This window comes from Bacillus rossius, chromosome 1 (genome assembly GCF_032445375.1).
Source record: "Bacillus rossius redtenbacheri isolate Brsri chromosome 1, Brsri_v3, whole genome shotgun sequence".
NCBI lineage: Eukaryota > Metazoa > Arthropoda > Insecta > Phasmatodea > Bacillidae > Bacillus > Bacillus rossius.
In genome coordinates, this window is record NC_086330.1 from 67645342 (window position 1) to 67663324 (window position 17983).

Genomic DNA, 17983 nt, shown 5'->3' on the forward strand with positions numbered 1-17983 from the left:
ATAAAGCCTTGCGCGACATTGACGCGTTTTGTTCTGTTATTGAAACGTTCGCTGATATGAAAGCGCGAAAAACTAGTTTCGGTATTAAGCATGTAATATTTTAAGTTTTTCAGTATTACGTAAATTATTTAAGTTTAAAAAATAAAAAAAAATGTCATTTTTTGCAAATTTATTAAGGATGAACATTATGTTTTATGGGGAAAAATATTTGAAACGTTTTCTTAAAATAATGTCAAATATCACTTGGTGTAGTCCTATTTATTCAGCATTATAATTTGTTAAATGTTTGCCGGTTTTTTTTAAAATAGTGAACGGTTTGAAAAGTTGTGTATTAAGTAACAGGGAGGGGCCCGACAACATTATTTGCCCCCGAGCCCTTTATTTCTCTCGATGGCCCTGTATGTAGGTACGCTTAGTTTTTTACATGTTTCAAAACGACGGCTTTTTTGCACTCGTGTGAAAATACCTAAAATTTACTAGCTTCTAAGACTAGTTCCGCCATGTTCTGTGCCACAGTAAAGTGCGGGTCGCAAAGACGCTTCCTTGGATTTTGGATGTTTGTGCTGACTCGTCATATTACTGCAGGATGTTGAACATCTAACATGAAACTAGTACCGAACGAACACCGTTCGTACGCTCGCAAGAATGTTTGTATAGAAAAAAACGGAAGTATAAATGTTCGAGCGTTGTGACATCTGGATTATTCCGAACATCGACAACATCCAGCAGAATATTCCTTACAAGAAAAAAAAACACAAAAAAATATTTACAACTTTCACCCTTTAAAAAGTTGAATTTGAGAACACGACTTTTCAAGCGTAAAAGTAAGTTAATTACTTACAGCTAAACAAGGCATCGGTGAATTACGTTTCTTATAACAGACGGGTATATTACACCTGAGAAAAAATATAAGTAATTCACTAATAGAAAAAAAGGTTAGCTGTTCCTTTTGACATGAATCTCTGACAGGAATGTGAATATCTTTAATTTCGGGTTGGGTGTCACTTCGGCTGAGGATTCGACATCGCTTAAAACTCGTAAACTATGAAAGCTATAGAATTCAAGTAAATATATCTTAGTAGAGCAGACTTTTCTTGTGGTCTTTACGTATGACTCTCCGGGTTAACATTTGCAGTGATTACGTAATGAGCGTTGGTGGGGAGCGTCGAATTGAACACAGTGAGAGTAACTCCGTAAGTGATACTGATTAACGTTATTCAAGCATTAAGTTGCTCGTGAATGAGTACTAGGTGTACATAGTTGAGTTTAATAACTATGAAGTTACTAACTTTGGTTTTGAAGCCATTAATCACAAAATGCCTAAGCGAAAACGGGTTATGTTGGAGAAAAAAAGAAACCAAGTCAAATCGCTCAAGCAGAAGCAATTAAAAATGCAGCGAAGTGTCGTAGGTATTGGTGAGGCAAAGTATCCCAGAGAAATGAGTCAGTGGGGCAAAACGAGCCCCCGAATGAGGCGCGAAATTTGCGCTCGAGCGAGCCTCGGCGAGAAGCGACGGGGAATGCAGAAAATTGTTTGGTAACGGACGCGGATATGCTCTCTGATGATTCTGATGTTGATTTGGAGTCAGTTAAGCCAGTGGTTGTAAACAATGGGCCGAGTTTGTCGCGGTTTGGTGTCGCAATTTTTTTGTCAGCAGACAATCTCTCAAGAAAAAGGCCCATGAGGCAATGGAAGAACGACTGATAGATTAAGTCCACAACAAATAACTAACAAATAATTCTTACAGTCTTCAAGGCCACTTTCCATAATTTTACAATCACTCGGAAACATTATTTGGTGTAGCGATTTTTCTGGCGTGGCCGCCCGACCGTCAAGTAAGACGTTAATCGAATTCACGTCAAAAAATAAAGAAATATAAATTTTGTTAAATTATTTTATTTATTTCATGCACCCCTTTCAGCGTGATGTAAATACGTGAAACAAATCCCTGGCGACTGTAGTACAAAATAGTCTAACCAGATTTTTTTTTCGCATGTAGTTTTATAACAGTATATTCTAACGGATTCTTGGAGGATTACTATCAACAATTACATAAGGAATTTACAAAAGGAGAGGTCGTCTTGTCAGTATTCACTCACGGAAGGTGCTTTTCGTGAAATGCATGAGTCACCGATAAGCAGGCAACACGCAGTGCACACGATACGTTAGGGCGGTGGTACACCGAGGCGGCATGTCTACAACTCGACCGGCCTGGTTAGGGTTCCTAATTCACACGAAGATAGTTACAGAATCCATAAATTATGTGCACAAGCGCGCAAGTACAGGCGGGTGTATACGTTCGTGTGCTATTCAGTTTAATTATCCGCTTGTATGAATCTTTTGTAGTATGCTTTTGATTTTTAGTACTGCTTTCGTTAAGTCAATTAAAATTAAGATTCCCCAGTGAACAAACAGAAGTCATAAAAAATTTGCGAGTAACGCCGATGAAGCCACTTCCAAATTAATATTAAGCTATGTTCAAGGTTTACAACAAGCATATACGCGTACACAACTAGTATATAAGCATATCGTATTCGGCTATGAAATTCCAAAAAGTTAGGCATACTTCCGGTCAACTTTTATGATTTGTCATAAATGTTTGGTGCGGTGTGCATCATTACACTCGATTTCCCGATTGTTCGTATGTGAATTTCAGAAAAAAAACTTTAAAACTATAACTTATTCTCCAGCATTTTTTTTTTCGATATGATATGGTAGATGTTTTGAGATTATATATATTTTTTCGCATACATATGATGAAAAAATATTTTAAAAACATAATTTTAATTTATTAAATAAATATCATCTCAGTATTGGTGTGATATAAATTATAACTTAAAAATTAAATTTCGAATTTCATTTACAGTATAAAACCAACAAAATTCAATCGTAATTAGAAAACAAGAGATTTTTTTATAATGAATTCCAATAAAGAACACTACATTGTAACAGAAAACCTAAGAATTCCTTACAAAAAAAACCAATAGAATCCAATGGAAATCACTGAAACACAACCGAAATCAACAAATCATGAACATTATAAAACAACATATACTATCATGAGGGGGGCAGGTGAGGGATTAAGAAGCCACTCTCTGAAGAGTGGGGCCAGCTTACGCTTGCGAAGTCATGTCTGTGAATCGGGGTTAATACACGTAAACGTCAAAACTATTATTTATGTAAAACTTTCGCCATATTTTAATGTTTTCTGCTTATTGCACGGATGTGGCCAAAATATGGGCAGTGTACAACATACGAGCACCGTATCCATAATTATCGCCCCACACCACCAGGCTAATATCTACTGAGGATTACAAAAGGAAGTGACCATTTCCCGCATAAAAACCAACAAAAACTTGATGATTTCTACTATATATTTGAAGATTTATGTGTTTCTTTCTGTTGTATTTTCTGTTGGTTTCTGTAGTAAATTTTTGGTAGGTTAAAAAATTAAGTTACACAGCTTCTCATACAAACAAGAACCAACAATTCACAAATTTATTCATAACAAACATTCGGTGACAACTCTGTAGTTACTTGAAAACAAATTATTTAACATACAAATAATGAGTAAATGAGGCTTTGAACAAACTACTCTTTATAAATTTTATAATACACACCAAAATTGCGCTAAAAAGTTGATAAAATTTACTAGTTCCGTTTTCAAATTAAGTCAAAAGATTTATTTCAATTTAGTATGATTTTTTTCTTCTACGGCATACTCAAAATGGTAGAGGGCTTTTACAAACAGAACTACAAGGATTTCTGACAGAGCTCGAACAGGGTTAAGTCGGCTCCAATCGAATAACAGAAATTTTTACTATTCACAACTTCTAAACAGTGAAAAATAATGCAATACGTATTTTATTTACAGTAATTACAAACAAACAGTTTGGGGTTTACCAGTTTATATTAGTCTGTAGTATAATTGTTGATCATCGGTTTCTGCATCACGAGATGAGTTCAACATGAAATTGGAGGATTCTTCTAGAAACGAAATAATGCCTGTGAATAAAATCACTAATAAGTGTTTGCCGAAACTTTTACTTGTCACGCTTTTCTCTGTGAAATAAAATACAGTTTATATTGTGCTAACCAGGTCTATAGAACGGCTGAGATTAAATGTAAATTTAAGACGCCATTCGGGACCGGAAAGAAGCTAAACTATCTCATCCCTGGTTAAATCGGGTCTACTTACACCTTAGTGCGACAGAAGACTTAAATGCTATGAAGCATGTCTTTTTCGTCAGCAAATCAAAAAAATTCGCGCGCTGTGGTTGCTCCTACACACAAAGAGAGTTTAAAAATAGGAAACATTGTTTAGTAATTACCTATTTTGGATTATGACAGTAGTAATGAGAAGTAAAAAAAAATAGCGTGGTGTGAAACAACACTGGTCATTTTCTGCTTGGGCGACAGTCAATATACCGGTGGCTGGTGTTCGTAGCATTGCACTCGTTTTCCCTGTGCTGCGCTGTGGGGTGTTTGGACTGCAAATGCAGGTACACATGCTCAGGCGAAGTGGCGATATGCCATAGCTGTCAGTGCGGATTGGAGGAGCGTCACAATTGGTGTCAATTCAAACACACATGGTCACACAAAAATTAACAATAATGTTGGTATGTAGCGCGGAGGTCTGCGGGTTATTATATAAGGATGATATGTCTCGCCTGTGACGCAGCCCATGGCAAACACTAGAGGAGCGACAGAACACGGATCATGGAACACAACACAATTACATAACTGTTACACACACAGCTGATAGAGAGTATGGCGAGGAGTTGAAAGGAGTTGAATTTAGTTCAGTTATGCTACACGTCAGAATGACAGCGACACTACACACGAGAGAAATAGTCTCTGGCTTAAAGCATGGAGGAAGGCTCTCACGAGCACACTCTCACGTGGGTGAGTGCGGCCTACCACAATGTGCCATGGTAATGAATTGGTTAGAAATTTAAGTAGCAAGTTGGCACGTTTAGTGCGTAGACGGCCTAGTGCGGGCGATGTTAGGAAGTCCACAAGCAAAATCTATTACCTGAGGATAAATGCACGCATGCGGCCTGTCAACTACAAAGGAAGATAATGTAAAACTCGCAAACGTGTTACTGCAAAAATAGAATTAAGTGAAGCCGTAGGTTCTGTCCAATCGCACCGAAGGCAGGGCCAGCCACGGGGCCGATGAAAAATGATTAAGAAACTTACACTATGGCAGTTACAGACGGTGATGGCAAGATTTTGTAGACATCATGGTGAGCGGATGCATCCGACCCCTGAGCCGGGTCAGCGACGACTAGCGTGGCCTCGGCAGATCCGGGCCACTGATGGCCACGTTTTCCATGCAAAATACAAGGAGCGCGGGAATGATTCGGGCTAAGATTTGCAGCCTAGTCGCACAGCGAATAATATTCCTTTAAATATGAAAAACAAATGATTACGATATTTTGATTAATCTTTACCAATTAAATATTCCATCACTCATGGTCCTATGTCCACAGCCTCGGGGTGAACTCAGTTTGGCGGATGCGAATTTCTGCGAAGAATACCAGGCTAATCTCCAGAACTAAGCACGAGAGAGGGGTGGGTCGTCGGCCCCGTGAGGTATTCTGAATTCGAGGCTAAGATAGTTCGTGAACTATTATAACTATTATTGTGGCACTGCCCTGCTCAGCTTAAGATGCTGATGCCTAACTAGCATGGACAGGTGAAAACACTACAAATAATTAAAACTCTTTGGTCATTGAACTTAAATCACACAGCAGTGGCGAGGCGTGGGTTGATTGCATGTGTAAGCAATGCATTAAACCATTTTAACTTAAATTACTAAATAATTACGAACTTACTACTAGGAGACAGTTCAGAAAACTAACATGCCTAAGGAATAGAGAATTTTGTTTTAGTAAAATGTTTATAATGTTTCTTTACTAATTTATCACGAGTGGATGTAAACTCACCCTCAGATTTGATGAGCCTGGTACTGGTAGTGACTCGCTCCGCCAAGATGGACGACGCTCATGAACTTAATTCTCTGTGTCATGAAAGGAAAGCTATGCATTAATGTTTTTAGTTCTAAAAATACCAAACGTAACCCAAGTGTTCAGTCACTACTTATACATAAGCTGATTTCGACGGCCCTGCTTCGCAAACATGTTGATCACATCGTCGTAAAACGTATTATATTTTGTTAGGTATTGCAATACCTTTTTTTTTTTCAATTGATAACAAAGACAATGCTGAGACCCGCGATTGCCCTTGAGATTTACGGAAATACCTGTATATTTTATTCTCTTCAGGACAGAAGGATCTTTCTGCAGATGAACTAGTGGTCGGAATCGTCAACACCAAACAAATAAGTTTCTATGCTTCGGGAAGAGTTTCGTGCAAATCATTCAAGTACAAATATTTATGTAACTCGGCCACGCTGTTCTTGTGAAATTCTTTTGAAGAATAAACCACGGAAAGTTCGCTTCTCAGTCTGGCAAAATCGAAGAATTGGCCATAAGAAAATTTTAAGGACTGGAATAGTTTTTCGGGAAATGATCGTGAATAAATAGAAAACTCAATGAAATTGAGCCAACCAATGAAGAAGAGACTGCCAATATCACCAAATCTTTGACTTATTTTTTCTTTAATTGTGTCTATGATTTCAAAATATAATCGTCTGTAACAAGTATTCTTGTCATTCGAAATGTTATCTATCCCTTCTTTTTTTTTGGGCTGACTATCTTCTGTCAAGCTACCAAATTATCCTCAATTTTGCACCACAAATCATCGAAACTGTCACGTAGTTTCTCAATATATTGCTGAAATTGTCCTACCCTTTCAATGCATTTTTAACACCACATAAAATAAAAAAATTTTCTAAACATTGTTCCTGATGCGTTCATAATATCTCGCACTTTAACCACATTTCAATTATTGATAATCGCTGTACGTTACATGATTAAAACAAGAAGCTGTTGACAGGCTAATCATGGCGCTAAGATCGTCGTAGAGGAGAGTTTCCGCTTTCCCCGCTTCGATAAGCGGTGTCTGAATTTCCAGTCGGCTGATAGTGGCTGCAAGCAGGAAGCTATCTGCTTACCGCGTGCACGGCTGGGTTGTCAACTTACAGGCGGATGGTAACGGGATGCCCAGCTGAGCGGACCTCCGCCCTCCCTCTGGCACGCACATACGTGAGAGGGGGTGACGGTCTGGCCAATAAGAGCTCACAGCTGCCTGTATTCAAGAGGAGAAGTGCTTACAGAGGGGTGTCCACGACGGGGAAACTAGCCATTTTTCGCGATGCCGCAGAGGGCGAGTAGGCAGCTCGGCCGGCTTCAGCCAGCCTGTAGGGATGACGTGCTGCTAGGGAGGGGTGTCCACTGTCTAATAATTACAAACAGCGGGGCGTCATTGAGGTGGTATGATAAGAGACTGTGTGTTAGCTATTCAAGTGTATATCACTGATAGATGCCACTTCAGTTTGCATTACCACATATGTAGGACATTTTCAAACTGTAAGCACTGCTTACAATGATTACGTAGAATATTCGCCCCTGTCACACAGCCACATTGGCACATCACACACTATAAAACAATGTACTGTAAAAACATGTGCCCTGATTCTGCAGCAGTCTCTTTAACCACGTGTGTAACAGAAAATGGGCGAGATACCATTAACTGGTAAGTCCCATGGAGTGGGTTATACACACAAATAGCTGTATGCAATGATAGTGCAGTCTGTAGGATCTCGGACGGAAGTCGGCCAGTGTCATACATAAGCAAACCGCATGCATAGGGTCACCCAATGGTTGAACTGTGAAAGGGTTCGGAGTCAAGTTGGTTAGCATAGACCTAGGCTCCAGCTTAATTATACATGGAACAGAATGGTTAGACCAAAGTTTCAACATTGAAAGTTCTCCCATGATGCAGAATGCGTGCGCTCCGGACCGCGTTTGGATGCAGATTGCCGGAGACAGGGAAAGGGTGCGAGAGGGGCAAAAGCATCCTCTCGCGCCAATTCCATGCAAATAAAAATTAACTATTCTTATTTGGACTTATAGACTAAAAGTATTACAGCATTCCTTTATAATTAAATGGTGTTGGATATTAATTGAACAGGTTTTATGGTTTACATGATTATTTATTTTATGAATAATTATTGTATGCTAGAGTCAAATGCAAGATTTTTCGTCACTTGCTTGGACTATTCCATTAAATATTACATACTTAAACTTCCTCCATCAAATGGTGCTGAGGGTTGTACCCACAAATAATGAGTTTTGATTAACTACAATGCCCTGAATGGGTCATACACATCCTTACAGTGGACTTCCCTTTTTGGGGTGTTTAACCAGATCAAAATGACATGTACATTCTTATAGGGGGAGGGAGTTTCACTGGGCACTCCCTACCATCATCCACGGGCCCTCTGTGAACACGATGTTAGGGTGCATGCGCCAGCAGATATGGATATCAGCAGGTTGGGGACCAGGCCATGGTGACCATAAGTGGTACGCCATCAAATAATTACATGGCAGTCTGGTTACTACAGCCGGTAGATAAATACACACATGCCAATGGTGGATGAACATATTAAAACCTCTGAGCGGGCGGCTATCAACCCATTGACCTTACGGTCGTTCCCTTCGCTGAACTCACTTACACCACCGATGTATTTATGGTACGCACATGCTAAAAGGGTGGAGTCGGTGTGGCATAATGGCCTGTGCGACAGTTGCATCGACGGTTGGCTTCAATATATATTATAAACTTATAGCTTCCATAGTCTCCGAAACTTAGAGCCTTAAGCTTTCATAAGTATAAATTCGTTTGTTCATGGGAAACAGCTTGTAAATGAACTACAATTTAAAGTTTAATGATATTACATTTGTTTCTGGATTGGTAGTGTGAAACATGGTCTTAAATATTAACGAAAGTTATATTCGCAATATTTTTGTTACTTAAAATTTCAAATGACAAATACGAAAATTTTCGCTGTGTAGAAAATTGATAGGTTTTTGTAATTTGTGTTTTATGAAAAGTTATATTGCAATATTTTCGTATAACTAAATTCCTTAAATGCAAAAATGTGTCATGTTTTAATTGCATCACATCTATACTGATAAGCTTGTATAAGGTATAAATATTTTTTCGCAAAAAAGGATACCTAATCTGGTATTGAAATGCACTCCATATGAGTCTAGTTATATATGAATTTCGCTCAATCACAATTGATTGTAAAAATAAATATTATTCTTTTTACCCCTAAGTTTATCGCAAAGCTATTATACATTTATTCTTGCCATGCAGGTGACGACATCCGTCGGTGCTCTTCCGATCGCACAGGCTGCAATGGCACATCACTGCTTCGCTCTGGTGTGTGCAACCAGAAGGCGCCCCAGCGCAGTGTACATCGCCTAAGCGGCAATCAACCAGTGTTATTGCTCCTCATTTTAATATTGTTATTTTACTCATAAATCAAGTGCTATACAATGTTTTTGCAGGGAAGGAAGCTAATTAGTAATGTAACCAAATTATGATTTAGTGCGGCCAGGCTGAAGGCATGGCTCGATCCATGTTTTTCATATTGCATGTTTTCGGGGAAAGCTGGGCTGGGATAACACGCGGAAGCTTCTCTCCCAGCCAGTTCATCACCACTTATCACACTGACTAGGTATATATCACCCCGCAGGGCCCACCATCCTTGATCTACCAATCTAATATAATACTTGTGCATCTGGCCCTGCGGATGGCATGCATGGCCAGCCGGAACTCAACGGCCGCGTTGCTTAAATATGTGTGCCTACATATGGAACTTTTCTTCATTATATATAATTTAGTATTTTAGTCTGGGTGCGGGTTGCATCTCAGACCACAACTAATATCTTCTAGTCGAACCAATGTTTTCAGCTTCGCCCACATAGGGCTGCCAGTTAGGCGAATTGTGTACCAACTCGTTATTTTAGTTTAGGCCCGAGGACTTTCGGGGCTCAAACTTTGTTCAAACCACATGGCCTATTTCTAGTACAAGGACGAGCACCAACCACTATTTCCACACTGCTTTATATAATTTAGTTTACAACATACCCGGTGGTTTTTAGTATTTATGTTATGTATTAGATCTATGTATTTGTTGTAGCACAACCATTGGGGGATGACCACTACGTGTAATGGTTAGAGTAGTTTATAATTTTATCCGGTCAAGTGTAGCTCACAGTGTATCGTGTGTATCAGGAACTCATTAATAATTCAATGAAAGATGCCAAGAGCACCTGTCCTAGATCTTTGGATCTAAGGCCAGAGGGCCATTAATTCAATTTATGTCAAACTCCTTGGTACTCACGATTATGTAAGCATTTATACGTACTGCATCAAGCTTCGGCTTCAAAAAACTGTAATGATGGCCAAGTTATCAGTAGCACCATGTATGAGGGTGCTGTGATAATAAAATAAACATACTAGAGCTTCAGATATTTAACTCAGTAATTACCTTACCATTCACCAATGTATCTTAGTTAAGTATTTAATTAACTAGCCTACTAATTAGCAACTCTTGTGGCTACAACAACCCGAGTATTTCAGTGAACTCGTTACCTGCAATCCGCTGGGAATGTGGCTATGTCATACCATGAATAAGTGTCCATGTTCTCCCTGCGAACTAGCATGCAGGCTCTCATTTATTGCTAGTTGGCACATATGGCAAGACTCATTAACATTGACGCCAACTGCTGGTGCTCCCTCTGGTTCGCACAGGCCGTTATGTCACAACAACACTTACTCTTAAGTGCATCGAACACACCAGAGCATGATGTCCGCCGAGTGGGTAGGAGTGCACCGCGACGAACACCAAGTCGATTACAGCACCCGGCCGGGTGTGGCAATGCGCTAAATTAAATCAGTAATTATTCTTTTAAATCAAAAACAACCAAATTAATAACAATTAAAAAATAATTAATTCAAGGGAAATTATGTCCAATTGTTCAATAATCATATATTGTGAAATAAGTCATTTAAGTCCAAAACTGGTCAGAGCTGTTTTTCCGCGCTTCACGTGTCTCGGCGCGAGGTCGCACGGCGCTCTCGCGCCAGTTGCCGTCGGGGACTCGCAGGGGTCGGTCGCTCCGCGAACGCAGATCCTTCAGATTTCGCGCCTCATCCAAGTCTCAGCAATAGTGTAAGTTCTTCAAATCCTTTTACCAGCTATACGCCGACCCCACTCAGTCGCAGGTCTTTTCGTGCGACTCGTTACCTAATTATTTTATCCCAACAGGGAGTTTTGCATTTATTAAGTAATTTTCATGTCCAGAGTTTAAGGACAGCGTAAATGAGTTACGCAGTTTTTCGGCTCCAAAGCCAAGTAATCGTTAACGTCGAAGGCTCCTAGCCAGCCACGTGTGTCGAGTTCTTACTCGTTAATCTACGTAACTAACTTTCATCTAATTTAAATGTGTAACTGTAGTGTATTAATGTAGAGTGTGATGTCTGTAAAGATCTATGATATCTATGGACTGATGTTGTTATGTTGAGTAATGAAACATCATGTATCGTTATGGTTATAAATGTGTGATTAAAGTGGTTTATATATGAATAAGTATACTTATTTGAGTACATAACAAATGGCGACGAGGAAAATAATTGTTGGAAGATTGTTTAGATAAATTTTATGTGCCTGGATATCCTACCGGCCGCGACGGAATGTCTGTTAACGAAGACGGAGTTTCTTCGGCGGGATCGCCATTATCGCCTAAAGAAGAAGCTGTTCGCATTTTTGGCAATGTTGGAGCAATTGAAATGTCTGAGTTGTCACAAGATTGGGACATTTATTGCGAGAGGTTAGAGCAATACTTTATTGCGAATCATATACATGATGTTCATAAAGTGCCGGTGTTGTTGACTGTTGACGGTTATTGGTACTACTGCTTATAAGTTATTACGGGATCTGTGTGACCCTTTGTTGCCTAAGGAAAAGAACTATGATGAGCTAGTGGCGATTTTGAAGCGGCAGTTCTCACCGGCAGTTTCCATTTTCCGTAAACGCATAGATTTTCACAACTTGTATCAATGTCACGGGGAGAAGGTGACGGAATGGTATGCTAGATTGAAAAATGCGGCAATGTCATGTGGCTTTGGCAAGTTGTTGGAGGACTTTGTGAAAGACTGTTTTGTAGTTGGTATGTTGCTGGGGTTGGTAGTGGATCGGTAATGCATAGAGGAGCCCAGCAGGACAGTTGCAGAGCTACTGGCAGTTGCGGTGAAGAAGGAGGGGGCAGCACTGCAGTTGCAGAGTTCAGTGCACCACGTCGAGACGGCGAGGACCTTGCAGCGGGGAAACGAGCGGAACCAGCAGGGAGAAGTTTATCAACATACCGAGTCCGGGAGCATGAGGCGCAGCACAGAGGAACGACGGTGCTACGCATGTGGTGAAACCAATCATAATTTTTTGGAAGTGCAAGTATAAGCAAATGCAGTGTAAAAAGTGCCTAAAGGTAGGGCACCCAGCCAAGGTATGTACCACTAAAGCTGTTAATTTGGTGAACCTGAATGTAAAGGAAATTTTCGGCCATGTGGTGGCTGATGCTACAAGCCCCATTATGGTAGTGGTGAGGGTCAATACAGCAACTATTGAAATGGAGCTAGATACGGGTGCGGCAGTCTCTGTAATACCCTTGTCTATGTATAATGACTTATTGAGCGAGTGCCCCTTGCGGCCTACCTCTGTTAAATTAAAACTGTATGTATAGTGGCGAACTTTTGTACCCGGAAGGGGAAATGCATGTCACTGTGACCTTTGGGAAAACTAGTACGGTTGGTAGATAAGATTGGTAGTGGTAAAAACGAGCAGCAAACCGTTATTAGGTAGGGATTTGATGAAGGCATTGAAAATACCTATTATGACAGGTGTGAACAATATGGCGGCAAACAAGGACAGTGTTCAGGGATTGGTTACTAAGTTCAAAAGTTTGTTTGATGGGGGTCAAGGCACTTATTTGCATGAAGAGATTGAGTTGCGAATTAAGACAGATGTTAGACCTAAGTTTGTGAGACCCAGAAGGGTGCCATTTGCATTCCGGGCTAAAGTGGATCTAGAGTTGGAAAGACTTGAGAGGGATGGGGTTATTACCAAGGTAGATACCAGTGCTTGGGGTACTCCGCTAGCATAGGCGTGCGCACGGTAGGTGCCACAGGTGCCTTGGCACCACCATTAGGGTTAACGTTATTTTGTTTTTTACAAGCAGAAATAATACATACTTACAAAAATCCGTATTATTTCCAAAAAAATATGTTTCCCAATCGTGTCGAGTTACAGATATGTGCTCATAACACTATCAGTATATCAATTATCAATCGAACCAACTATACACACGGAAACAAGCCAGGTGCAATTACTTGTGTTGTACACGCGGGCCGCGGCTACGAAACTTCTGAAATGTAAATACTTCTCATAGTTCTCCTCGAATTACATAGAATGCGCGCTCGGTGTCCACTGTTCACTCCACTCGGCAGGCGCACGGAATAATAGCCGCGGTCCGCCAGGGTTTATTTAAAAAAAGAGAGAGAGTTTAGTTAGTTAAAAGGATAGGCTTACTCTATGACTTATATGCAGTCGCCGACAAAACATTTTTGTTGTATTCCAAAAGTTAAAACTTTTGCCCACTCTTATTTTTGTATTTTTATTATTTTAATATTTTACATATTTAAGGTATGTTACAAAAATTCCCTTGATTTGTTGATTTTAAAACTTAATATTTGAGAATGTTTTTTCTAGCATTTATTTGGCGTCTTCAGAAAACATGTACGGTTTTTTTAAAGCCACCAGCATGAATTCCGTGCAAACAATTTATGCAATTTACTTTATGGCTCAACAAAGCTTAAAACTGTAAATAGTTTAGTAGTTTTCCTGGTGATTATAACGTTCAAAGTCATAATTTGTCATAAAAATGTTAAAATTTTTACATCTGTGTATTTAATGTTTTTGTTCGGAAACACCTTAAATAGCACCATTTTGCGCTTTCAAATCAAAATTTTTCCGGGGGAGGACCCCCGAACCCCCCCCCCTCCCCCCCTCGGTTTAGGCTCGGGGTCCGTGAATGACAGGGCTGTTGTGTAATCTGGCACCACCAATACTGAAGTCCTGCGCACGCCTATGTCCGCTAGTGCCTGTGTTAAAACCAGATGGTGAAATACGGGTTTGTGCTGATTATAAGGTAACTATAAATGACGTCCTAGAGGAGGAGAGGCATCCTATCCCTAAGGTGGAGGAACTATTTGTAGCCTTGCAAGGAGGTGAATATTTAACAAAAATTAATTTGTCAAATGCTTATAACCAATTACGGGTGACTTAAGAAACAGGTAAATTGCTAGCATGGAGTACGCATAAAGGCATATTTGTTGTCAATAGGTTACCATTCGGGTCAAAGCCAGCATGCTCAAATTTTCAACGAACTATGGAGAAGGTGTTGCTGGGATGTAAGGGCACTGTCACTTACCTAGATGATATTGTGGTGACAGGGGCTACGGAGGCAGAACACATGGAGAACCTGCGTCAGGTTTTCCAGAAATTACAAAGTGCCGGGTTTAAGCTGAATAGGAATAAATGCAGTATTTTGTAAAGGAGATCCATTTTTTGGGGCATATCATTGATAGAGAGGGCATACGCAAAGACCCCAGCAAAGTAGAAGCACTTTCGGAGGTGCCACGCCCTGCGGACTTGGAGGAGGTAAGGGCGTTTGTGGGCATGGTCAATTATTATCAGAAGTTTATTCCTGGGTTGGCGAGCATGCAGTGTCCTCTATATGCGTTGCTAAAAAAGGGTAATGTGTTTGGGTGGTGAGTGGCTTGTGAGAAGGCATTTGTAAGGGCAAAGGAAGCAGTACTTTCTCCACAGGTTCTGGTACATTTCGATGTAAATCAACAGTTGAAGTTGACATGTGATGCATCGGCTAGGGGTATAGCAGCTGTGTTAGCTCATGTTTATCCTGACAGGATGGAGAAGCCGATAGCATTTGCATCCAGGGTTTTGTCTCCAGCGGAATGTAATTATTCTGTCATTCACAAGGAGGCCTTAGCTGTATACTGGGGTGTATACAAATTTTCGCAATACGTAATGGGCAAGCATTTTGTACTAGAGTCTGACCATAAGCCCTTACTGGCTATTTTTTGCGAGCAGAAAGGCATTCCCGCTTTTGCAGCGGGAAGACTGCAGCGTTGGGCCCTGTTTTTGTCGGGGTTCGATTACACATTGAGGCATGTGAAGGGGATGTGTAATGTTGCAGATGGGCTCTCTAGGCTGCCCTTACCTGTGGCAGGTAAGGCTGAGCAGGTATTGACAGTAGAGGGTGAGTACTTACATTTTGTGGAGCAGGCAACTGCTCTTGATGCTGAGACATTAAGGGGTGAAACAAAAAGCGATAAGGTTTTGAGTGCAGTATGCCGGCATATTCAGATGGGCTGGCCGCGCTTGGTGCCGGATGCCTTGAAGCCGTATTTCCACAAGTAGGATGAGTTGTCAGTGGAGCAAGGTTTGGTAATGTGGGGTTACAGGGTTGTTGTTCCCCAGACCTGCCGCAAGAGACTTCTGAAGGAGGTGCACTCAACCCATCTAGGGATGGTTAAACTTAAGAACTGGTGTAGGTCATATTTTTGGTGGCCTGGTTTAAATGCAGACCTCGAATATTATGTGCGGGCTTGTGAAGTGTGTATGTCAGCTAGGGCTGAGCCACCGAAGGTGGCAGATGTAAAGTGGCCCGAGTGTAAGGAAGTTTTCGAGCGAGTCCACATAGATTTTTGTGGCCCTGTTAGGGGAACTTGCTATTTGGTTATCATTGATGTGTTTTCTAAATGGGTGGAGGTTTACCCAATGAAATCTTTGGCAACTACATCATGTCTGCAGAAATTAAGGGTAACGTTTGCTAGGTTTGGGCTACCTAGAACTATAGTAACTGATAACGGATCCAATTTTGTGTCAGAAGAGTTTGAGGAATTTTGTGCATTGAACGGGATTGAACATTTGACATCCCCGCCGTACCACCCTGCTAGTAACGGGGCGGCTGAAAATTCAGTGAAAACCTTCAAGGCTGGGCTACTGAAAGCTTTAAATGATGGGGTCAGTAACCAGATCCCAATCGAGACGCTTGTGAGCCGTTGCCTCATGTCCTATAGATGTGCACCGTATTGCACCACTCAAAATAGCCCGGCGCAAATGGTGTTTGGTAGACAGATAAGGTCAAGACTGGATCTCATTAAACCCCAGCCGTTCGTGCAAAGGGACAGGTCGGAAATAGGAGCGACCGGCAGAAAGGTACAGTTTCTGGTAGGAGAGGAGGTATGGGTGCGGGAATACCGAACACAGGGTATAGTGTGGAAAAGGGGTCGAGTGCAGCGGATTCAGGGTAACAGAATTTTGTATGTTGAAATGCTTGACTCTGGAATGGTGTGGAAAATACATTATAACCAAACCGTTCGGGCTGGTAAAAGGTCAGACGAGGGCCCTACACCATGCATTCCGCTTCCGGGGGGAGTGGAGATACACAGCGGGCAAGACCCCCCTCTAGTGGAGTAAGGACAGCTCTTGTCTCTATTGTGTGAACATTTGTAAATGGGCAAGTGTAAGGTTATAGATTGTGAGTTGTGTGTCGGGATGTTGACTTATTCCCCCGCTTAAGGGGGGAGATATCTGTAGTGTATTAATGTAGAGTGTGATGTCTGTAAATATCTATGATATCTATGGACTGATGTTGTTATGTTGAGTAATGAAACATCATGTATCGTTATGGTTATAAACGTGTGATTAAAGTGGTTTATATATAAAGAAGTATACTTATTTGAGTACATAACAGTAACTGGTAACGTGAATTCTAACCAAGTAATAACTGCTTAATAAGCAGTGGCGGACCTAGACTCTGCGGGGCCCTGGACAATTTATTTCAGCGAGGCCCTTGTATCTCGTGGGGAAGGGGGGGGGGGGCTCCTTATCAGACTGGAGTATGGAATACCACTAGGGAAAGGGGGATTTGCGGTCACTCTCCCGGAAAATTAGAAAATTAAACTTAATTTTGTTTTCAATTTTTTTCCGTTTGGAACTGCCAGAATCATATTTTCTACCAAAGTCACGATCACGAGAGGTCATTGTAAATTAATCTGACTGAAACTAACAAATAAAAATTTCAGCCTTGATTATGAAACTGTCTAATTAAAAATAACTAGCCCTATTAATAAATATAATTGAAAGTAGTTACAACAAAATAACAGGACGAACGAATAGAGATTCAAAATGTGCACTGCACGATACATGACTTAATATTTCCACTGATGTGGCGACACTAAAATAACAATACTCGGTCTGTAACGCGTACATTCACACACCCTCCACTTTTGAATATCGTAAAAGAGAAGGGAAGGCTAATTATCAGCCGCTGACTACAGTCACGTAAATTGAGAAGGTTGAGAGGAAGTTTAGGGTAGATATACATAGCGACCTATACTTTCAATTCCTTTGATAATATAATAATAATAATAATAATGGTAATATAAACATAAAACAAAAAAAGTACAACTGTGTGTACTTTTCGCCCTTCCCCAGAGATATATCAGAGGAAAACGACACTCACAGCAAAGCCTTGTTGTCGCAGTATCTGTGATATCTGTAACCTGAAGCAAACACTAATCACCATCGCCGGCTGGCAAGTGTCAGGTAATGTGAACCACATATTGCTAACCCGATTATCTGACACTCGTCCCCTGCATGTTGCGGGTAATGCATATAAAAGAGGTTCTAATAAACATTAGGTGTGTACAACTTAATTTCGAACACCTTAAATGACAGGTGCTAGGGTGAGGGCAGACGCGGGGCCCCACTAGGCGCGGGGCCCTGGGCGATTGCCCGGGTAGCCCGGCCCTGGATCCGCCCCTGTTAATAAGTGACTGTAACCTGTATGTTTTCATCTAACCGGGCCTACGTACTTTTCGGGACTTTAATGTTTTGCCACAGGTTAGATTGCAAAT